General features: G+C 49.8%; 1 protein-coding gene across 1 annotated transcript in view; it reads right to left on the bottom strand.

The window, feature by feature from the left end:
- The window catches only part of MAML3 (mastermind like transcriptional coactivator 3), a 504,469-nt gene that overhangs the window by 264,641 nt on the left and 218,766 nt on the right, over positions 1-21,062 (bottom strand). The gene's annotated exons all lie outside the window — the stretch shown is intronic.

The following is a 21,062-nucleotide window of genomic DNA, read 5'->3' as shown; positions in this document are numbered from 1 at the left end:
CCTGTTGCTATGAAAGAAAAGCAAAAATAGCACCTGGACTTCTCTCGGCAGACTAAGACTCTGACTGACTCTCTCTCTCTCTCCAAATGCAACGTGCTATCAAATGCTCACATGCTGACAGTAAAAACATGAAGTTTTATTCTAAATATAGACGACACTCTCCACAGTGTGCAACCTCTCTGATTTTTTTTTAAACATGAGTCACTGATATGTCACTGTCCTCCTTGGCATTAAAAAAAAAATCACTCTGGAAATTCACATGCATTAGACATCGACATTGCTCTGCTTTGGTGTTGTGGTCTGGACACGAGACTTTCTGAAGCTCTCTGGGAAATGTTATCCTTGCTTGCCCTTCTTCCAGCGCCGTGCCACTATACCCGAGTGGCGCTTCCCTTCGTCCTCTGAAGACAGCAGAGTGCTGCTTGCTACATGGACATGAACGCCTGACTGTCTGTGGCCCACTTCATCAGGCCGCAGTGGAACACCAAGCTGTCCCTCCGCTCTCCTCCAGAGGTGAAAGTCATCCCATGCCGAACCCTCCTCCGGCAGCCAGCAGCAGGGACCCAGGCCAATCCGGCTCAGCTAGCAGGAACACCAGCATGGCAATGAGGAACTTCTCAACAAGCCAGAATGTACTCAATGTTATCTTGTAAGAGAATTAAAATTCCTCAGAGCTGCTCCATCCACACCTTGCAAAGCACCTCTACCAGGTGTCCCTGGTAGAAGGTAGGGCTAGCTTCAATGGAGAGGACTCAGAGAACATTCCAGAGTAGTGAGTGCTTGAGCTCCACGCTACCTACTGTGCACCTGGAGGAAGTTAACTCCTCTGAGTTTGTTTCTTCCCCTGGAAGTGCTTGGAGGATTAGAGGGGAGGATGCCCTAATATGGGGCGGCATGTGTTAAGATCTCTAATTGGGATTCTTTGTGCATTCGGATTTTTGAAACAAGGAAAGCTACCATCCAAAAAGCCCAGCCTGTAAATCAACGAGTCAAAAAACGATGTGGGGGGAAGGGTGCATGTGAAGCAGACACACTGCTCGCCACCCCTTCTCTCGGCTCCTCCACGTCATTCAGCGGTTAAGAACAACCGACAAGCCTTTAGGGAAAATATTTCGCTTTCAAATAACTGCTTAGGAAAGGGCTGGAGACTATATTTAACTGCTTCTCAGGTAATTAGACCATGGCCCCTGCCACATCTGCTATTTGCTCATCAGGAAACTGCTTCCAAGACATTTAACATTCATAGGTGTATTAGCTCATTAGTATTACCCTGGAAATTCTCCGTGGCACTTAACTACAGTGCAGAGTTTGATATAAGGAGACTCCATCTTGGGTTCAATTCATCTAAGAGGACTAATGGAGTGTTGAAAAACAAGGGGGTTTCTTTGAGGATCAAGGGCCCCCGGATACCAGCCATGGTGTTTTCAATCGCCTCATAGGCATATGAAAGTTGGACAGCGAATAAGCAAGATTGAAGAAGGATCGATGCATTTGAACGGTGCTGCTGGAGAAGATGGAAAGTAACCATGGACTGCCAAAAGGACAAACCAATCTGTGTAGGAAGAAGTAAGACTGGAGCGCTCTGAGAGGCCAGGCCGGTAACACTTCATGTCACCCACTTAGGACATGTTGTCCAGGGAGAGCAGTCCCTGGAGAAGGCAGCATGCTGGTAAAGTGAAGGGTCGGTGAAAGAGGACGGCCCTAAGGAGTGGTTGGGGGCCCAGCCTGCAACAATGGCCCCATGCCCAGGAACGATTGTGAGCATGGTACAGGGCGGGCAGTGTTTTGTTCTGTTGTGCATCGAGTTGCAACGGTACCCAACAACAACAAGAAGAGGCTTGTGGAGAAATTGCCCAACGAACAACACCCTGAAGTGGTGTCAAATCTGGGAGGACGGGTTAGTAAAGTTCTAAGACAGACTCTTTATGAAACATGTTCCTTCCACGGTCTCAATACCCAGACCTGATCTCGCCATCTGCCCAGGAAGGAATCTACTGCACGGCAGTGAAGGATAACAATCGTCCTAATGGGGATATTGATGACTCCAGGGTAGAATTTGTACCTTCCCTAAGGGAGACCAGGGTTCAAGATCCAGCCACTGTGCCGCATTCACAGCGGGGTTTGTGTGTCATTGCCTTACTGTGTGTTTCAGCTGAGCTTCCCGACGAAAAGAGATCAGAAAGAAAGGTCTGGCGATCTACTTCTGCAAAACAGCCAAGGAAAAGGCTGTGGATCACAACGCCCTGATCTGTGTTGACCACAGGGATGTAACAGCAACCACAATCACGATGGTCCATACTTACCGGGCGCCACTCTAAGCATGTGTGTCTGTCAGTGGCTCTCAACCTTCCTAACTCCACAACCCTTTCATACAGTTCCTCATGCGGCGGTGACCCCCCAGCCATAACATGATATCCGTTGCTACTTCATCACTGTCATTTTGCTACTGTGATGAATCAGGTGACCCCTGTGAAAGGGTCGTTTGACGCCCCCCCCCAAGGGGTCGTGACCCACGGTTGAGAACCTCTGGTTTCAGAGCCTGCATTTAATCCTCACAGCTGCCTATGAGATAGAAACTACTGCTAGTGTCTGCAGTTAACATGCGAGGAAGCTGAAGCTCAGAGAGGTTATAAAATATGCTCTCCAGGATCCACACCCAGGACATCTGATGAAGGGGCTCCGCTCTCACTGTGGCCGCACGTTCTGTATGGACGGCTGACGCTCGTCTAGAAGCCCTGTGCTCACTCACTGCCTTCGGGCCCATGCGGGCTCAGAAGGAGCCTGTAGGGCCGGGTAGAACTACCCTGTGACGTTCCAAGACTTAACTGCTTACCAGAGTGGAAGGCTCTGTGTTTCCCCTGCAGAGCAGCTAGGGGTTTCAAACTGGTCCTGTGGATCACAGCCCAGCACGTAGCTACACCACCACCGGGGCTCCCTACAGCACAGAGCGGTGATGCAAACAGGTTAGTGAGAGTTCATTCCATGTGGACTCTTGACATATGACAGAGGCCATATCAGTTATCGAACTAATGTCACCAACACTTGCCAAGCTATGTTCAAAGAACACCCGATGGATCAGAGGCTGTGCCCTACACAATTGGCAGCAAGGGGGTCACCGAGACGGCCTGGCTTACTGCAAAGTGTTCTTTCTGAAGACATTTCCAGCACACGACCGATGAAAATCATGACGAACCGTTCCATTTTCAGTGTAAAAATGCCAATTTAATCTATGTGCCTGTTGGCCAAAGGTGGGGCCTACAATTACAAATAGCATCTGAGATTCACCATGACTAGACTGCCGGCAGCTCCAGGAGCCATGCCGAGTGCCCCCAAACCCCCCAGAACCCCGATGTTATGTCCGCTCACATAAGAGACTCCTCTCAGTATGTCCTGTTGGTGGCTCAAGTCCTCATCTTGACTCCCCAAGCGTTTTTGTGAGCAACGATGAAAAGCTGGCCACCCTACAGAACAGGACCCAGACCAGAGACCTTTCTGCAACTGGAGAACAGGCTCTCTCTTGGTTCCATCGTGGTAAGTTGGCATCCCCCGTCCTCTGTGAAGCTTGTGGCCTGCCAGGCTATGAAGTCCCACGCCCTGGTCTGTGGAAGTCTCCACACAGAACAGCGCTCTAGAGCCCATGGCTGAGCTGCTCAGCGTCATCCAGCCAGGCCCTCCTGTAGGAATGGTGCCCCCGGCCTGTCTGTGACACTGGAGCTAGACTAACGACTTGGAGAGACAATTCACTTCATCAGTGACCCAGGTGGTACTGTGGGTTAAGTACTGGACTGTTTACCTGTAACGTCAGAGGTTCAAACCCACCAGCTGTTCTGCAAGAGGAAAATGAGGCTGTTGGCCCCAGTGAAGGTGGATCATTTTTGGAAACATAGGGCCACGGAGCATGGGAATCAACCCAGAGACAATGAATTGGATGTTTTCTCCCAAGATCACAGAGCATGACCTCGTTGCTTCAAGTCCATTATGACTTGTGCTGAAAACCCGTGTGAGAGAGCAGCCCCGCCTGCTACCTCAAAGTCTCGCACCGCCATGGGGTCTGTGCCGGCTCATGGCAACAAGCATCTGTGCTGCAACCTTGATGGGAGCGGACAGCCCAGGTTTTCCCTCGGACAGCGGTGTGGTGGGTTGGAACCCACAACGCTGAGGCTAGCAGCCGAGCGCTTCACTGTGCCGGGCTTCCTTGTTTTTTGAGATTTTTTTCTTCCATTCCCTTAAAGAGCAGTGCTAAACCCCTGCCGCGGAGGCTGACTGAGCATGAATCTCTGGGCAAAGAAGAACTGCTCCTTAATGTGTCTCGGGCTGCAGTCCTTAGGCACGTCGCCTGCACCATCTTTCTCCCTCCTCCCTTCAAAGGTGGTGGGGTTTGAACCACCGGCCTTTTAGTTCTCAGGCCAACACTTAATCCGTGGTGCCACCAGCCTCCTACTGCCTGCTGTTGTCAGGTGCCACTGAGTCGGCTCCAACCCCGCCGAAACTGCACCGCAGAGCAACCCCGCCTGGTCCTGCGCCATCCTCACCATTGATCCTCTGCTGGAGCCTATTGGAGCAGCCGCTGTGCCCATCCAACTCCTTGAGGGCCTTCCTCTCTTGCATGGCCCCTGCCCAAGCAAGATGTCCCTCTCCAAGGACTGGCCTCGCCCGACTCCATGTCCACTGCCTCGTGCCTCCCAAATGCTATCTGTCCAGGGGCTTGGCTATCTAGCCTCATCTTGGCTCAATGGCCATGTTCCCATTTCAGCTCTTCAGGTAAAACAGTTTCAAATTCCTCTTGTCTTCTAGCCACCGCCCTGCCTTTGCCCAATGGGCCCTGCAGGAAACCCATGTAGGCCCCGCAGGAAAGCAATATGCATTCCCTTCCGACAAGATCCCAACAAGCCCATGCTCCTCCTCTTACTCCCCCCCCCCCCCTCAAGATCCTACTCAAACCGCAAAGCCGCCCTTTGTAAGGGGCCTGGGCAGGGAGCGAGGCATATGTCACACCAGGAAAATCCACCACCCTTGCCCAGAGCTGTTTGCCTTGTGGCTTCTTCAGTAGCAGGCCACACCGCCCTCACTGTTTACAGTCAGCAATTTGAAATGTGCTGACATGCAGAACCTTCGCCACAGAGTTCACGCCCACAGCAAGGAAGGGAAAGCAGACCGGGACATGCCGCTGGACGTCCCCACCAGGGAGGCCAGCAGGAGGCTGAGAGGGAGCCGGCAGCCTCCCCTCCTCCTGCCTTTCCCTGGCCACCACAGGGGAACCTCTCCCAGGGCGAGGCACAGCAGGCCCATCTCCTGGCCCCCCAGCTGGCTTGGCCTGAGAGGTGGAGACCAGGACCCAGCCACCGCAATCCCAGCAGCCTTGTGAACGTCTCCCTCACCAACGTTAACTTCACAGAAGTTCTTTATATTGCTGATTTGTTTGGGTTCATTTTTCGCCCCCTCCAGTGGCAAAGGAAAGTTTTGTAAGCAAAAGAGGGTGCTGGAAAATTGCTGGGTAGCCAGTCTAGTACTAAAAAAAGAGAGAGGACGATGCCACCAAATTAAACGGGAAAAGGACTGTTCGATATTGCTATCATGATTTATAGGCAGACTGGGACTTGGAGATTCTGGGAGCCCTCTAGTCTCGGCTGGCTTGACCTATAGCAGATAACGGAGAAGGCCTTTCATTTGAGGAGATTCAAAACTCAAACCGGGCCAGTGGGCAGTGGTTCTCCATGCCCACAGAAACGGGCAAGTGGGCAGTTAAGGGAGCTGAGCTTACAACTCATTGCCATCGATTCAATTCTGACTCACAGCAAACCGATAAGGCAGGGTGGGCCTGCCCTGTGGGTTTCTGAAGTTGTACATCATGACAGAGCAGACAGCTCCACCTTTCTCCCATGGAGCAAAAGGTGGGCTCAAACGGCTGACCTTGCAGTTGGCAGCCCAACAGGGACCCACTACACCACCAGGGCTCCTTAGCTTACAACTCCCCAAACACACCAAGCTCACTGCCATCGACTCTACTCTGCTGCATAGCAACCCGATAGGGCAGGTCTCCGAGACTGTAACTCTTTACAGGAGTAGAAAGCCTCGTCTTCCTCCCCTGGCTTATACCAGGCAGGAACAAACAGCTGGGCTTAATCTTTGGCCTCCTGGACAGAGTAGTAGGTCTCAAATCTCATTCACTACCATTTAAAGAAAACCAGGGCCACCCGACAGAAACGGCTGGCTGTGCTCCAAACATGTGCATCCCAGTGAGTTCTGGCGGTGGGATGGGTTAAGCCTTCCGCTGATCATTAACTACAAGGTGGCATATGAACCCACCTGGCAACCCCATGGGAGAAAGATCTGGTGACCTCCTTCCATGAAGATCATGGCCAAGAAAGCCATAGGGGTGGAGTGGGGATGAGAGTTCTACTGTCACATGGGGTCACTATGAATTGAAACTGACCTTAGGGTACCTCCAATGGACATATGTGCTGTTGGATAATTTAACAGTTCATTTCTTGTGTTACATATCTATCTTTCTAAACATCTATATAAAATGATCAGCAATCTGGTTTCATCTCTCCGGAGAACCCTGTCTAACACAGCACCTAAGAACAACAAGTAGCTGCCCGGCCAGGAACTGTGATTGCTCAGTCCCTCCGGCATTTGAAAAGGAACAGATGACTCCGTTCTTGCCGAACTTTGTCAAGAGGAATGATGGGTGCCATGTCTAGGTTGGCTCATCAACATCTCTAGCAACATGCCCAGGATCCTCTAAGAAGATCTAGACTCTGGACCACAGGTTCGCAAACTTTTGGGCCTATTGCCCCTTTATCAGAAAAAAAATTCGTCAGTGCCCCCCTGGCAATGCAAACCTTTTGTACTCTCGCCCATAATGCGGAATAAAGTGGAGGTATCTTGCTTTGCGATGTCCCTGCCGGGCCGTTCCAACACCCTCCAGGGGGTGGCATTGCCCACTTGGGGGAAACACCAGTCTAAATTCTCTCCTTTCCTACCTGCCACCTGGAAGCAAAGTATAAAGAGACCCCTTGAAAGAGCCACAAGATGGAATGAGCCATGGCCTGTCCACACTGGATTGCCGCAGTATAAAGACTGTCCCTCGGCAGCTCCAACATTTAACTACCGGGATTTCAGAATGTAACTGTCTCAAAGGCCAAGTTAGCACACCACCGGTAATTGACAGCAGCGGAAACCGATCGCTTACATACAGGGACGTAGATACTAACAATAAATAGACATTGTGTGCTACCATTTGTATCTTTTCTCAACATCTGTCCGCATATATATTTATATGTGCTTGGGGCGCTCCTGAAGAAACCACAGGCAAACTCTCACAGCGGTCACCTCTGGGGAAGGAACCTGGGAGATGGGAAGCAAGAGATGACGGAGAGCGTTCTCCTTCACCACATTCCGTTGTGAATCTTCTGAATCTTGCCCTGTATGTGTGTCTCACTCAAGAATATACAAATCCTGCAGTTCTCAGCCCATCAGAGAATGCTCGCAGCGCCCCTTTGGGAATGGTACGGAGTGTTGACTCGCACACGTACAGCCAGCTGCCATGCAGGCGAGTCCTTCGGGCACCCCTTCTCAGCCCTTGAGAGCCTCCCCTTCCTTACCAAGGGTACCGAGAGGCTGAGAGCAGATAGACAGGAGCGCCCCTTCTGCCGCAGCAGCTTATTCCTACCTGTGCGGACCACAGTCCTCCACAGTGCCCATACAAAGGAGCATCTTCCCTGAAACTTCAGGTCCAGCATTTGCTAAGGGACACCACTTGTGTGTCAGTTTGTTGTACTGGGGGCAGGGGGGGGGGTGGTTGGCTAGCCTGTGGTTCTGATGCTGAGAGTTCTCTCACCAGGATTTTAAAGACCAGTAGGGTTGTCCAAGGTGAACAGGTTTCAGCGGAGCTTCTAGACTAAGAACAGGCAAGGAAAAAGGCCTAGGCTTTTCCTTCGGAGAGATTAGATTGAGGAAGGTTAATAACAACTTGCAATATGGTATGACAATACCTTGCTTCCTGAAAGCAAGGCGGACTTGAAGCGCTTGCTATTGAAGATCAAGGATTGCAGCCTTCCGTACAGCTCAATGTAAGGAAGACCCAAATTCCCACAACTGGAGGACCAATAGACAACATCATGATAAACGGAGGGCTGGTCCAAGTTGTCCAGGATTTTCCCTTGCTTGGATCCACTGTCAATGCTCATGGAGGCAGCAGTCAAGAAACCAAACATCAGATGGCATTGTGCCAGTCTGCTGCTCAAGACCTCTTGACCATGTCAAAGAGCAAAAACGTGGCTTGGAGAAGTCAGGTGACTTGACCCAAGGCATGGGGTTTTCAATCGCCTCCTACGTATGCGTGTGAAAAGTGGACATTGACTAAGGAAGACCACAGAACAATCGAGATGCATTTGAATTATGATGTTGGCAACGAATATTAAAAGGCCCAAGGGCTGCCAGAAGAATAAACACACCTGTCTTGGAAGAAGTACAGCCAGAATGCTCCCTGGAAGCAAGAATAGAGAGACTTCTTCTTATGTACTAAGAACATGCTATCTGTAGAGGCCAGTCTGGGGAGAAGGATGGCACACTTAACAAAATAGAAAGTAAGCAAAAAATAAAAAAAGAGGAAATCCCTCAAGGAGATGGTCTGGCACTGTGGCCACCACAACGGGCTCAAACACAGCAATGGTGGAGCGGAGGGGGCAGGAGCAGGCAGGGTTTTGTTCTGCTGTGCCTAGGACTGGGGCCAACTCAGTGGGCCCTCACCACAGCTCCAGCTCTTAGGTGAAGTTCAGGAAATGACATTGGTAACAAGCGGCTGGCTATTAGGCTCACACATCAAAGCTCCTCATCCGTCCCCGTGTTCTTCTGTCCAGGTGTCCGTTCTGCCTCCTTGGACACGCTGTTTTGACTTTCACACTGCCTATCCATGGAATGCACATCAGATTTCTCACTCTAGCCCCGGAACACAGACGAGTCCTGGGAAACCTCCCCGTGTCTGCTGCGGCTAAGGTAATGTCTGTGGAAACGGCTGAATCCTCTCCCAAATGACAGTCTCTACAAGTACCAATTATGAACATCATTGCTAGGGGTAGCGTGTGCATTTTCTATTGCTATTGTATGTTTTTGAATTCACTTTATCAAAAAATAGTTCATTGTGTGTGTGGGGGGGGAGGGCTGTTTCCATAGAAAGCCTTTGGAAGAGCTTCTGCTGTGCTGCTAGGCAGTAGTCCTGAGTTCACATCAGCTGATCCTCTACCCACGACAAGTGTAACTCCTTTGAGAATGCACCGAGTGGGGCTGAAGGAAAGCCCTGCATGTCAGCCCGATGGCTGAAGCCAAGGGCAGTTCAAACAATCAATGCAGTGATTGGTTCCAAGGTAGGTGGATTTTTGTGGATCAGGGATGGAGGGTAAAGTTGCTTCACAAGAAGTGTCTTAAGGAGTCTCCTCATTGCCACTGAGTGGATTCCGACTCATAGTGACTCCACAGGACAGAGGAGAACTGCCCCAGTGGGTTTCCGAGGCTGTAACTCTTTGCAGGAGGTGGCAAGCCTCCTCTTTCCCCACAGAGTAGCTGGTGGTTTCAAACGGCTAAATTTGAGGTTAGCAGCCCAGTGTGTAACCCACTACACTACCAGGGCTCGTTTGGAGACTAGGTTGGCTTTTTCCTTTTTCTTTTTGCCCCTGTTCAGCCCGTAAGTCCCACCTCACCTCTGAACAATCTAACAGTCTTGTGGCTCAAAGCGTCATTCCTATCGAGCTGCACCCTGCAGCTAACCAAGTCACGTCTCTGACTGTAACTTTTCCATACAGCAACGGCCCCAACATAGGAGGGGATGCATAGATGATTATGTTCTGGGTGATTAAGAAAACTTGTTTCGAATGAGTCACTAGGTTTTTCTATACTATCTTAGAAGTGAAAATCTGGAAAGTTTCGGTGAAGTAACAAAAATATATATATTTTTTTAATTATTTGAAAGTTTCTCTGTAAAACAGATTGGGGAGAAAGGAAGCTGTGGAGCCATTCAATGCAAATGGTAAGTTTTCTGTCCAGTGTTTGGAGAAAACCCCCGTTTGGAAAGATCAGATTCTAAAACGGTGAGGTCAAGATGACCTCGAACAAGACCACAAATTGTTCTCTTTTCCTTTGGGGCAACTCTGCCATGTACCACGTGCTAAGATCACATCCTCCCTCTTATCCCTCTCAGAGGAACAAAGTGCCCACATGGAAAATTTATTAAGATGCCAGCACAATTCCAAATGAGCCCATGTATTAACATCTTAAATTTTTTTTCACTTTTTTAAAGAGTCCACATATTGCCCAACATCTTCCCCCGCATCCCCCCCCCCCCGCCAACTTGTCTCCTGTTTTGTTCTAGATGCTGAGAATTAGACGTACACCTCAATTCTTTGGGCACTGTCATCTTTGGCACACAGAAGGCCTCTCATTAACTCGTCTTCCTCACTTTCTTCCTTGTTTTCGTTCCATCTGCTACCTTTTGTCTCGTTCCCCACTGTTTTCTCCCATCGGTGGTAAACATTCCAAAGGGTTGGCTGTATACTCCTTTTGTTTGTGCGAGGGTCTTCAAAAATGTGTGGGAAAATCTAATTAAAGATCCTGGGAATTCCCCACAAGCTTTTTGAAGCCCTTCCTACCTGCGATTGTTTTGAAGCTGGCGCATGAACTGGTGGTCACTTCGCCTTCCAAGGGTGGAACCTCATTCCTCTCCTTTTGAGTGTGGGCCAGACTTGCTTCGAACAAACCAAATGTGTCCGAAACTAGATTACAAAGAGACCGTGCATCTTCCTCTTGGCTCTCTCTTGAGTACTCAGTCTGGAGCAGCCCAGCTATTTCATGAATAGTCCTCTAGCCACTAAAACCTCATGAGACTAGAAACTAAAGCATCAGTAGCCAGCCCCAACTTGCCAGTCATGTCAGGGAGCTACCTCAATAGTGGATCTTTGGGTCCCAAACATTCAGAAGCTGCAGCTCCTGCTGACAGCCAGACAGCATCCTTAGGAAGCACCCGGAGCCAGACCATCCAGCTAAGTGGCACAGCATCTTCAAACGGACTATCTGAAAGTCTGAGAGGAGGGATTCGTGGAGTCCATCGCAGCTGGTCTGTAGTCAAAGGAGAAGTGTCCTTTCTGGGCATCTAGAAAGATTTCCCAGGATGCCATGCGCTTACTATGACTCGTGCTGGCCAATGGGCTGTGAGTGTACATTCTTCCTACTCCCTCCCCCGTTACAAGCAATCTTGTCGCCACGTGTCTTCAATAATAGAGGCTCTGTCAGCCTGGGGCCCAGCGTGAGTGCAGGGAGCAGAGCCTTCTCAGTCTTCCCGCTGGTGCCTGCTGGGAATGTTCCAGAAGCTTCAGTGGTGATGTAAAGCCAGTGGAATCTGGAGTCCATCGGTTACTGAACATTATCTCGTCTTTTCTGATTAATACAAAACTGTTAAAATCTCAGTTTTGTTGATGTTTAGCTTGAAATGGGAACCATCATTTCTGGCATGTCTACGCTTCGGAGCCACGTGAGAACCAAGTGAGCTTTTCTGAAAGTATCTTGCTATCTGTAAATCACAGCCCCAGAGCTGAAGCCCTGCTGCTGTGGCCAACCCTAGAAAATGGGAGGGGCCAGAACGGCAGCTTCTTTGCGGGGGGTGGGGGTGGGGGTCAGTTACTAGAAGTCATTGCTCCGGCTTCCTTAGGAAGTCAAGCCGCACAGTTCACTGGTAGATCCGGATCATGAGAAGTCATATGCTGGCCGCGCCTGCAGAATCATTTGTTATCTTAAGAACGTCAGGGCTAGCTGACTGGTTTCCGAAGCCTGACTTCGAGCAAGCAAACTCAACTACTGGCCTCTGGCATGAAATGAGAGGAAAAATACAGGCCCCCAGTGAAAGGCTTGGCACCAAGCCTCTATTCCTCCCACAGCCTGTCAGAGTAGGCGAGGAGGGCGAGCACAGGGATTGGACATTCCAGACTCCACCCCTGCACCAAGAAAGGGAGAGCCAGCACCAGCCGGGTCCTGTGTTGCTCTGTACCGAGGAGACCCAGAGGAGAGTGGGCACCAGAGAGATGGCACCCACATGGAGACTTGGGGTAGGAAGAGACCGTTTCCCCTGCTGCCTCTGAAAAGAACAGGGCACCCTGCGTCCACCCAGGAGAATTGGCTTCCTGATCACGAGAAGTGATGGACAGTGGTCCATAGATGGACTTGCCAGAGCATTTTCACCCAGCTATTGGGGTATGCAGAGATTAAAAGCTGACTTTTTGTTGTTGTTTTGGATCCCTAAATGCTACCCGTTGACATTTTCCATGCCAGGAAACACACAGAGGCACAGCAAGGCTAAGTGACTTGCCTGAGGTTCTTTAGCTGGACGATGGCCCAACTTGGAATGACACCCTCAGGACATTGTGGTCTTTCCCACAGCAATGAGGGAGGAGGGGAAAAAGCAAAACAGGCAGGGAGGGCAGCCCATCTTCCTCCGCTGGCCCTGCAATGGGTTTCAGACACATTCCTTCAGTTCCTCCTCCTGTCTGTTCTATCTGTGGCCCCTCCACTGCACTGGTGAAGAGATGGAAGCTCAGAGAGGCGAATGTGCCCAAGATTACAGGGCCAGTGGCTGAAAAAACAACAACAACAACAAAACTTAAAGGGGAAAAAATAAAAATTCATTAAGAAGAGAGAAAAAACCCCCAAAACAAACTCACTGCCATCGAGTCGATTCCAAACCCTGTAAGACAGGGTAGAACTGCCCGGTGGGTTTCCGATACTGTACGTTGCTCTCCCTCGGAGCAGCTGGGGGTTTCGGACTGCTTGTGGTTAGCAGCCCAACTTGTTCTCACTACACCACCAGAATTCATGAAGAAAGGGGGAAGAAAGACCAGGAAGGCAGGCAGAATTTGTTACTTCTGGGTCCTGAGCAATGGACCGGATCTAAATAGAACAGAATGCCTCTTCCACAGGGTGCTCTTATTCTAGAATGGTTTTGTCGATAAAACAGGAATGGTGGCGAATCCAGGGTTTGCACCAAAGAAAGGTAGAGCCACACCTCGCTAAACCTTCATTGCCATAGCCCGTGGAGAGTCCCTTTGGAAGTAGGCAATTGTTTCTCTTTGGCTGTCACACAGCTTCTTGCACTAAATTGTTATGATCATATACTTCCACATCTCCCAAACTTATGAATCACCGAATAATTGTTAGTTGTTTTGTTGTTGTTGTTTTGCATCGTTTGCTAATCCGCATCGAAAACGTTTCCCCCAGCCTTAAGCTAGATGGGAGCAATGCAATTACGACACGGGAGCAAAGGAAGCTCATTAGCATATCCGTGACTGACACTGAAGATCATTAATTAGGCATTCCGAGCATAAGTATATATGTATAAATTAGCATCTATTCACCATTTAAACTGTAAGAGAATTTTCATATCTGAATATTAACTATGTTGGAAAATTGCTAAGTTTTCCTGAGTGAATTCTGCAAACAATGGCCACCCCTGAGAAGGAAAAGGAAATGATGAACATAGGCTTCTGAGGAGCAGGACTGGACACGGTAGAAGGTGTCACGTGATGGGGCTGCTCTTCATCCATCCGCGCCTTCATTGGCCTCTTTCCGCATTTTGGTGTTCCCGACTATCCCACCTGTTGGGAGCTTTTCTACCCCGAATGTTCTGGCATGCACCAACTACCACTGACTGACACACTAAAAATGTGTGTAAAACTGGCCTATGTCAGCCATCGTACGTCCCTTTGTTTAGTCTTTCAAGGATTAATTCTTAGGCGTGACCTACGTACAAAGGACAAGGCAGAGAATACATATGTGTACATGGCAGAGTTCCTTCCCTCGAGGGCTTCATCATGTAGTGCGCATGATGGGACAGACAGTGTCCACATCAAGCTACAGTGTAAGGTCGAAAGCTACGCTTGACCAAGAGCACACACCCTGCTCCAAGAAGAAGCTAGGACCGGGGGCTGGGGATGTCATTAACACTGCCATGCATCAAGCGCATCTCCATTCACAGCGGCCCCATAGGACAGACAAGAAGAGCCCCTGTGGATTTCTGAGACTATTTATGGGAGAAGGGTCACTATGCGATGGACTCAACCTAAAGACGCTGAAAGAGGAGTCATAAAAGAACCTAAAGGACTGAGCAGAGGAGGCCCTGTGTGGCACAAAGGGTTCCATGCTCACCCAATAACCCAAAGGTTGGTAGTTCTAACCCACCCGGAGGTACCTAGGAAGAAAGGTGTGGTGCTCTGCTTCATAGCCGTAAAAACCCTCTGGAGTACACACAGGATTACCATGCGTCAGACTTGACTTGGCATCAACTGGTCAGAAAAAGCAGATCTGGCAAAAAGCAGTTTAGGAGAAATCCATGGAGTCACCAACTTGAGACGCCAGAGCCCGAACACAGCCAAGCTGGTGCCTGCTCTCACCCCAGGTCTTACATGGAGCTATTGTGGTAGCCAGCCAAGCTCCTCCTCCATTTCTCGGAGAACTCGAAGTTCTTATCCCGTCAGGCCCCTGGAAAACTACCAGTATCAGGGCTGCCCTGATGGCAATATTCTTTTGTTCTTCACATATATGACAAGGACGCTAATTACTCTGTAGAGCTTGTGTTTGCAATTGTTTTTCTACCAGTCCTGTTGGATTCACGCCAGCTTGTCTCTCGCTCTCTCCTGATTTCCCTTGTGACCGGTGGCACGCTTTTGTTGGATGGCTATCCCGGCTGAGGGCTTCCATCCGCAGCTCTTGGACAATCTGCCCTACATTGTGCTAACAAGTCTGCGTGGAGAGGGAAGCAAGGCGCTTGGGTCATTTGGCACCAGACTGTGTGACCACCTGAGCAGACCGGCCACATGCATTGCCCCAGTGTGTCTTTTCCAGTTGAACAAGCACAGCATTTAAATCAAGTCTCTTCCACAAAGAAAGGCAGGCGTATGGTGGTAACTTGCCAATGGGGGTGAATAGCAACTCCTACAGTGCTCTAACCAGCGACCTGTACCCATTAGCCGGCCCTCGGGCCAGAGGGCTCAGGAAGAAGCCTGGACCCTAGAACATTCCTACCCTGATTCGGCATCCACCTCCAGCAGCGGGGCGACTCTCAGGCTGAAATCCTCCATGGCCCCTCCGTCCCTCCAGTGCCTTTGATAGGATTTAAGACAGATTGGTTTCAGACTAGAAACTCCTCCGTGCCGAAAGGGAGGTGGTTATCAAGGTCCAATTTCAGGCGCACTCAAGAAAGAGATCTCTAAGTGGCCGGCAGTAGTTCCTGTGAGTGTGTCAGCCACTTCTGCCCCTGCTCGTGGTGGCTCCTGAAGTGTCGGAGGCACTCTGGGCCCCGAGCGACACAAACAAGTTACCTGTAATAGATGAATCCAGAAACGCAGCGACTGCTACGGAGGGAAGAACCGTCTCAGATCATGGTGGTGGTGTCTCTTCTGCTCTTTGCGGAGGAAAGATCTATGCAGATTCATGCACAGGTATCCACCTTCCATCTTTCCAATGGAAGTAGACTTTTGGGAGGCCATTCGTACCCATGATAAAAATGGGTGCCTTGTTCCTGATGTTCCCCGATGATGGTGACGGGATGAAGGGAGCCCCAGGGGCACCATAGTGCAGCACTAGCCCGCCAGAGGCACCACGGGAAGAACAGGCCGGGCACCATGCTCCTGTGAGAATGTCTCCCCTGGAGACAGGGTCTCTGGGAGTGGGACTCAACTTGACAGCACCCAACAGTCGAGTGGATAATAGTTGGACCATTCAGAAAACACCCACTAAGATCTTGTCAGATACCCTGCACCACGCCTGGCACCAAGTGGACACAGAAAAAGCAGACGGTACGACTGGCATGGATAAAACCCAAGCACGTAGTTGCCTTGGGAAATCAGGAGGGAAGGCAAGCTCGTGGTGGGCTGAGGTCCTTTGCAGAAGTCTAGCCGGGGAGGGAAACACAGAGTTGTGCTTCTAATGGAAAATGAGGCTTGGTTTACAGGACCTTCTGGGCAAAAGATGGGTTGAGTGAAATGTACAAGAGGAAACACATCGGCGATCATCTCAATGGAAAATCCACAGCCTGGGTCAAAGGAGGGATCTCAACAGTCCGCACGTGGGGGTCGGCCGTCTTGTAACTGCTTTCAGTGACCAGAGGTGGCAGCCATGGTTGTGTTTGTGGCCCCTCCTCCTCCACCTTCTAACGTTAGGCAAAACTTTCCCCATGGCTGTCTGCCAATGAGAACCGCCCTCTGCTCACGCAGAGCGGAGCTGGCTGGAGCTTCACAGAAAGTGATGTTCTGGGCCCATCCTACAGAGACATGCTCCAGTTTAGGCTGTGGAATGAAAATTACAGGACAGCCACAGAAGTAAGTTTAAAATTAGGACAAACTTCACGTAGGGTCTCTTAAGCCTTCCAGAGTTAGTAGACGAAGCAAAAGGGAAATATGGGAATTTGAAAAGTAAATTCCCTTCACTTCTATTCCTCCCTGTTGTTCTCTTGGTGTGGCAAGGTTTGTTGTTGTTGTTGCTGATGCACACCTGAGTATCAGCAGCAAAGCCTTTCTTTGGATTCCCAGCACAGCATAGGAGCCATCGTCCCCTCAAGCTGTGCCTGTAAGGAAATCCTGAGGCTAATAGGCCAGGATGAACCTGGCTGGGGCAGAAAGAAGAGGAGGAGAACTCGGAGAACCTCCCAGGCCTACGGCCTGACCCTCAAGTCCCCTCCACCCAGTCCACGACCTCAGACAGAATCATAATTGTCAAGATGCTGCAGGACGGAGCAGTGCCTCCTGTTGAGCTGACAACAACAAAATGTTTGCTTCCATATTTCGACGAGCCTGAATCGGGTAAGGAAGCAATCTAATGTGGAGGAATGGTTAGGCCGGCTGATGGTTTGAGGAATAGGGAGCCCCAATAGGGGTGGTGGTGTAGTGATTACACGTTGGGCTGCTAGGTACAACCACAAGGTCAGCAGTTCAAAACTACCAGCTGCTCCTTGGGAGGAAGAGGAGGTTTTCTACTCCCCTAAAGAGTTAGTCTCAGAAACCCACGGAGGAAGTTCTACCCTGGCCTATTAGGTCTCTGTGAGTCAGAATCCACTTGATGGCAGTGATTTTGAATTTGGAATGAAGCCCAACAAAGGAAATGTCCCTATTTTGTGATGTCACTCTTTGAAAATGCATGCCATACCCAATCCCAGGCAATCTCATCCTGTCTTTATAGATCTTTATGGAAGCATATCACCACACCTTTCTGCCTTGGAGCAGCTGGTGGGTTTGAACTGCCAACCTTGTGGTTAGCAGCCCAACAGCTATCCAACAGGGAGACGAGAGCTCCATCTCCATCTGTCTCCTCAACTCACTGACATCGAGTTGATGCCAACTCATGGCGACCTAGAGGACAGAGGAGAACTGCCCTGTGGGTTGCGGAGACTGTGACTCTGGGTGGGTGTAGGGCGCCTTGTCTATGAACTGCTGGCCTTGTAACCACTACACTCCAGGGTTCCATTTCAATACATAGCAAACAGAAAGCCTCTTTAGAGGCCCCTGGGCAGTGCAGTTGACATGCCCAGTTGTTGATAAGGCACCTTGAAAGAAAGGTCTGGCCATCTACTTCTGAAAAATCAGCCATTGAAATCCCCATGGAGCACACTTCTACTTTTGACACACATGAGTGAGACTCGACCCAGTGATATCTGGCCTATGATAGAGGGAGTCCCTAAGGAAAGAGCCAATGGGTCCCCTACAGCACTCACCATGTAAATGAAGAAGCCTGGTCTACCTTTCACCTAAGGTTGTTACACAAACCTATAACTCAGTCCGCAGAGCGTTGATAAATCAAATCACCATATTGTGGGCTTCTCCCAACAGGTGTTCCCTGCTAGGCCACAAAACTCACTTTGTCAGAGCTCTTTCAGCGCAAGTTAGAACACAACTAGTCACACAACTTGATCTCATTGAAATATTTGGTGCCTGCTGATATGTTCAAACAAATTCACCAGATCTTGATTATGTTCTGGCAATTAAAGCTATTAAGTCAGTAGATAGACAGCAGGTTATTTCATTGCTGGTTGAAAAAGGCAGCTTTCTTTTCTCCCCCTTTTATGTGACAGCCCTGTAATTAGCTTTAATCAAATACTATTTGTGTTAGGTGGTGTCGCTCTGTTTCCTTAGCCAGGAGATTCTACCAATCGAGAACTACATCTCTATTCAAAAGAGCAGGAAAGATGGGCATGCAGTATATGTGAATTCTCTATACCATCTTACCAACTTCTATCTATCTATCTATCTATCTATCTATCTATCTATCTATCTATCTATCTATCTACCTACCTATCTACCTACCTATCTACCTACCTATCTACCTACCTATCTACCTACCTATCTACCTACCTATCTAACCAGTCCGCACAGATTGGACTGCACATCTCTCTCCGAGGAGAAGCTCAGAGCAGGGTTAGCAGCCCTATGCTTAACCTCTGTGCGACCTAGGCTCCTTAAGTGAGAGCAAGAGATGCTATTTGATGTGAGACTTCAACTTAAGCAGCTGTGGAGTAAGCTTTGCAGTCATTGCCATTAGTTGCTGGGGACCTGCTCTCAACTCAAGGTGACCCCGTGTACGTGGGGCTTCGGGTTGTTGGTGGAAGAGGATGCGTGTCCCCACAAACATTTGGAGGCACCTCCGTTGTGTCAGAACAGGGCTGCAGCCCACCAGCCTAAGCAGCAGACAGTAGGAAGCAGATCACAGGCTTATCTCCCGAGGCACAGTTGGGGGTATTCCACCCACTGATGTTTCTTGGCCCTGCCAGCTGGGCACTTAACCATTGGTCCCACTCAAGGATTCCAAAAGTAAGCTTTAGCGGTAAGCAGAACGTTCAGGAAATAGGATCCCTTTGTCAATTCGGGAGCCCTGGTGGCACAACGGTTATGTGCAGAGTGGTTACGCTGGACCGCTAACCATTGAAAGTCGGCAGTTGAGTCCCTGCAGGAAGGAAGAAGCTTTCTACTCCCGTGAAGATTTACAGTCTTGGCAACCCACAGGGGCAGGTCTGCTCTGTCCTAGTGAGTCGCTATGAGTTGGAATGGAAACAGTGGCAATAAGTTTGGTTTGGGGGTTGCCAATGTTAGGTAAGGTCTTTCAGGCTACCTCGGCTACACCTGGGTGCTACCCTTTTACCCCCGCAAATAAGTTCATAGTGGGCATTAGAAGCAGGTGAAAGAAAGCATGCTAACGGAGACTCGGGCATTCCACCTTATATACAAACGTATACTTTTCTTCTTTCTTCCTCCCAATCTCTCTGGGAGAATGGGCTCTTCACACAGTCCCGGAAGGAAGTCAGTGAACAGGAAAGGCAGTGCTTCCCATGCTTTAATGCACATTCACATTACATGGGGAGCTTTTGAAAAGCCACATTCTGACTCACTAGGTCAAGAACATCCCAAGGTTCTGTGTTTGTAGCAAACTCTTACCCACCACACCACCCACGCCCACTGAGCTAATCAGGACTCACCGTGACCGTAGCTACCCCATGGGACAGAGTGGAGCTGCCCCTGTGGGTTTCTGAGGCTTTACAGGATCAGAATTTCCCCCACATTCCTCTTGTATTTCTCCCTCAGAGAGGCTGGTGGGTTTGAAGTGCCGACCTTTCAGCTATCAGCCCACACATACCCATTACACCGTCAGGGCTCTGATAGCAAGCCCCTCGCTCAAAGGCCCAGCCCCTGGTCATCGGGTGTCTGCAGACTCATAGCGCCCCTGCAGGGCTGGTAGACTGCCTCTCTGAGTAACTGTTAACGGGAGCAGAAGGCCCCAATAGATGCCATGGCAGCTGCCCCAGGAAGTGAACCTAGTAGCCAGGTGTGAGAGCAGTGACATGTGACCGCAAACCGGCCAGGGCCAGGACCACAGTGTCTTGCCTCCAAAACTGACAATCAGAAGTCTGCACAAAGCCCCCCACCCCCACCCCCCCACACACAAAGACACCCAATTCTTGTTTTGCTTGGCTAATAATTTCTGGTGTCCCATCTTGAAATTACATCGATAGAACGGCATTTCACCACGGGCCAGATTGTCCATTAGCTCAGAGAATCCCAATCATTGAAGTAACCATTCTTCAAAGTACCTCAGCTATTATAGGGCAGTATCCAGGACGAGTTTAAAAAGCACCGACGAGATCTTTGTTTATCATTTTGACAACGCCTCATACCTGAAATATTAGCTTTTACAGCTAGTCATAGTTTGAATTCAGGAAAGAAACGCCATGGACTCTCGGAGCCTTCTGGAAAGCAGGCCCTGATGGGAAGAGACGATCTTAAAAGAAGTCACATTTGTAGGAAGGGAGAAGGAGCATTCTGCCGTATGGCCGCCCCTCGGGGGCCAATGACATGATTCACGCTACTCCATCCCAAATGGTCAGATCAGGCTCCCACCGACTTCGGATAGCTAAAATCCACATTTCTTACAACTTGTAGCGATCGTGGTGGCAACTGTCCCAAATGTCACATGCCCACTTCTCCTCTGTTAAGCTCTGTATGTTCTTTCCAACTCCTGCGCTACATTATCTCCAACAATGATTCTTTTCCTTGTTTGAGGTTCCCTCCAGTCCTTGATTAATGCAACTCAGTCAGTTCCATGGTCTGTACGTAACTGCGTAACGCCACACCTCTAGGGAAGAAACACGAGCGAACCGAGGGTGTAGCTTCTGCCGATTTTTATGGTGTGAATATTCCCACCAGGCTAATTGCAAGGATCAAGACTCAATCCAGCCCCACTGAACACAGCATTGAGAAGAAATGTCCAGAACCACAAACGTGGACACACCTGTGCTAATCCACTGTAGCAAGCGACCCCAATGTAACCATGGTTTGACTAATCAAATTATAATCATGTAGGAGCTGTAAGAAGGAGCCCTGGTGGCGTAGTGGGTACACGTTGGGCTGAGATCCTCAAGACCAGCAGTTCAAACCCACCTGACGTTCTGCAGGAGAAATACTGACACCCAGACTGCTCTCCCCTGTCCTATGGGGTCGCTATTAGTCCGCATCGACTAGATGGCATTGAGTTTCATTTTG

This window comes from Tenrec ecaudatus, chromosome 3 (assembly GCF_050624435.1).
Source record: "Tenrec ecaudatus isolate mTenEca1 chromosome 3, mTenEca1.hap1, whole genome shotgun sequence".
In the NCBI taxonomy this organism is placed as follows: Eukaryota; Metazoa; Chordata; class Mammalia; order Afrosoricida; family Tenrecidae; genus Tenrec; species Tenrec ecaudatus.
This window is presented reverse-complemented; position numbering and strand designations above follow the sequence as displayed.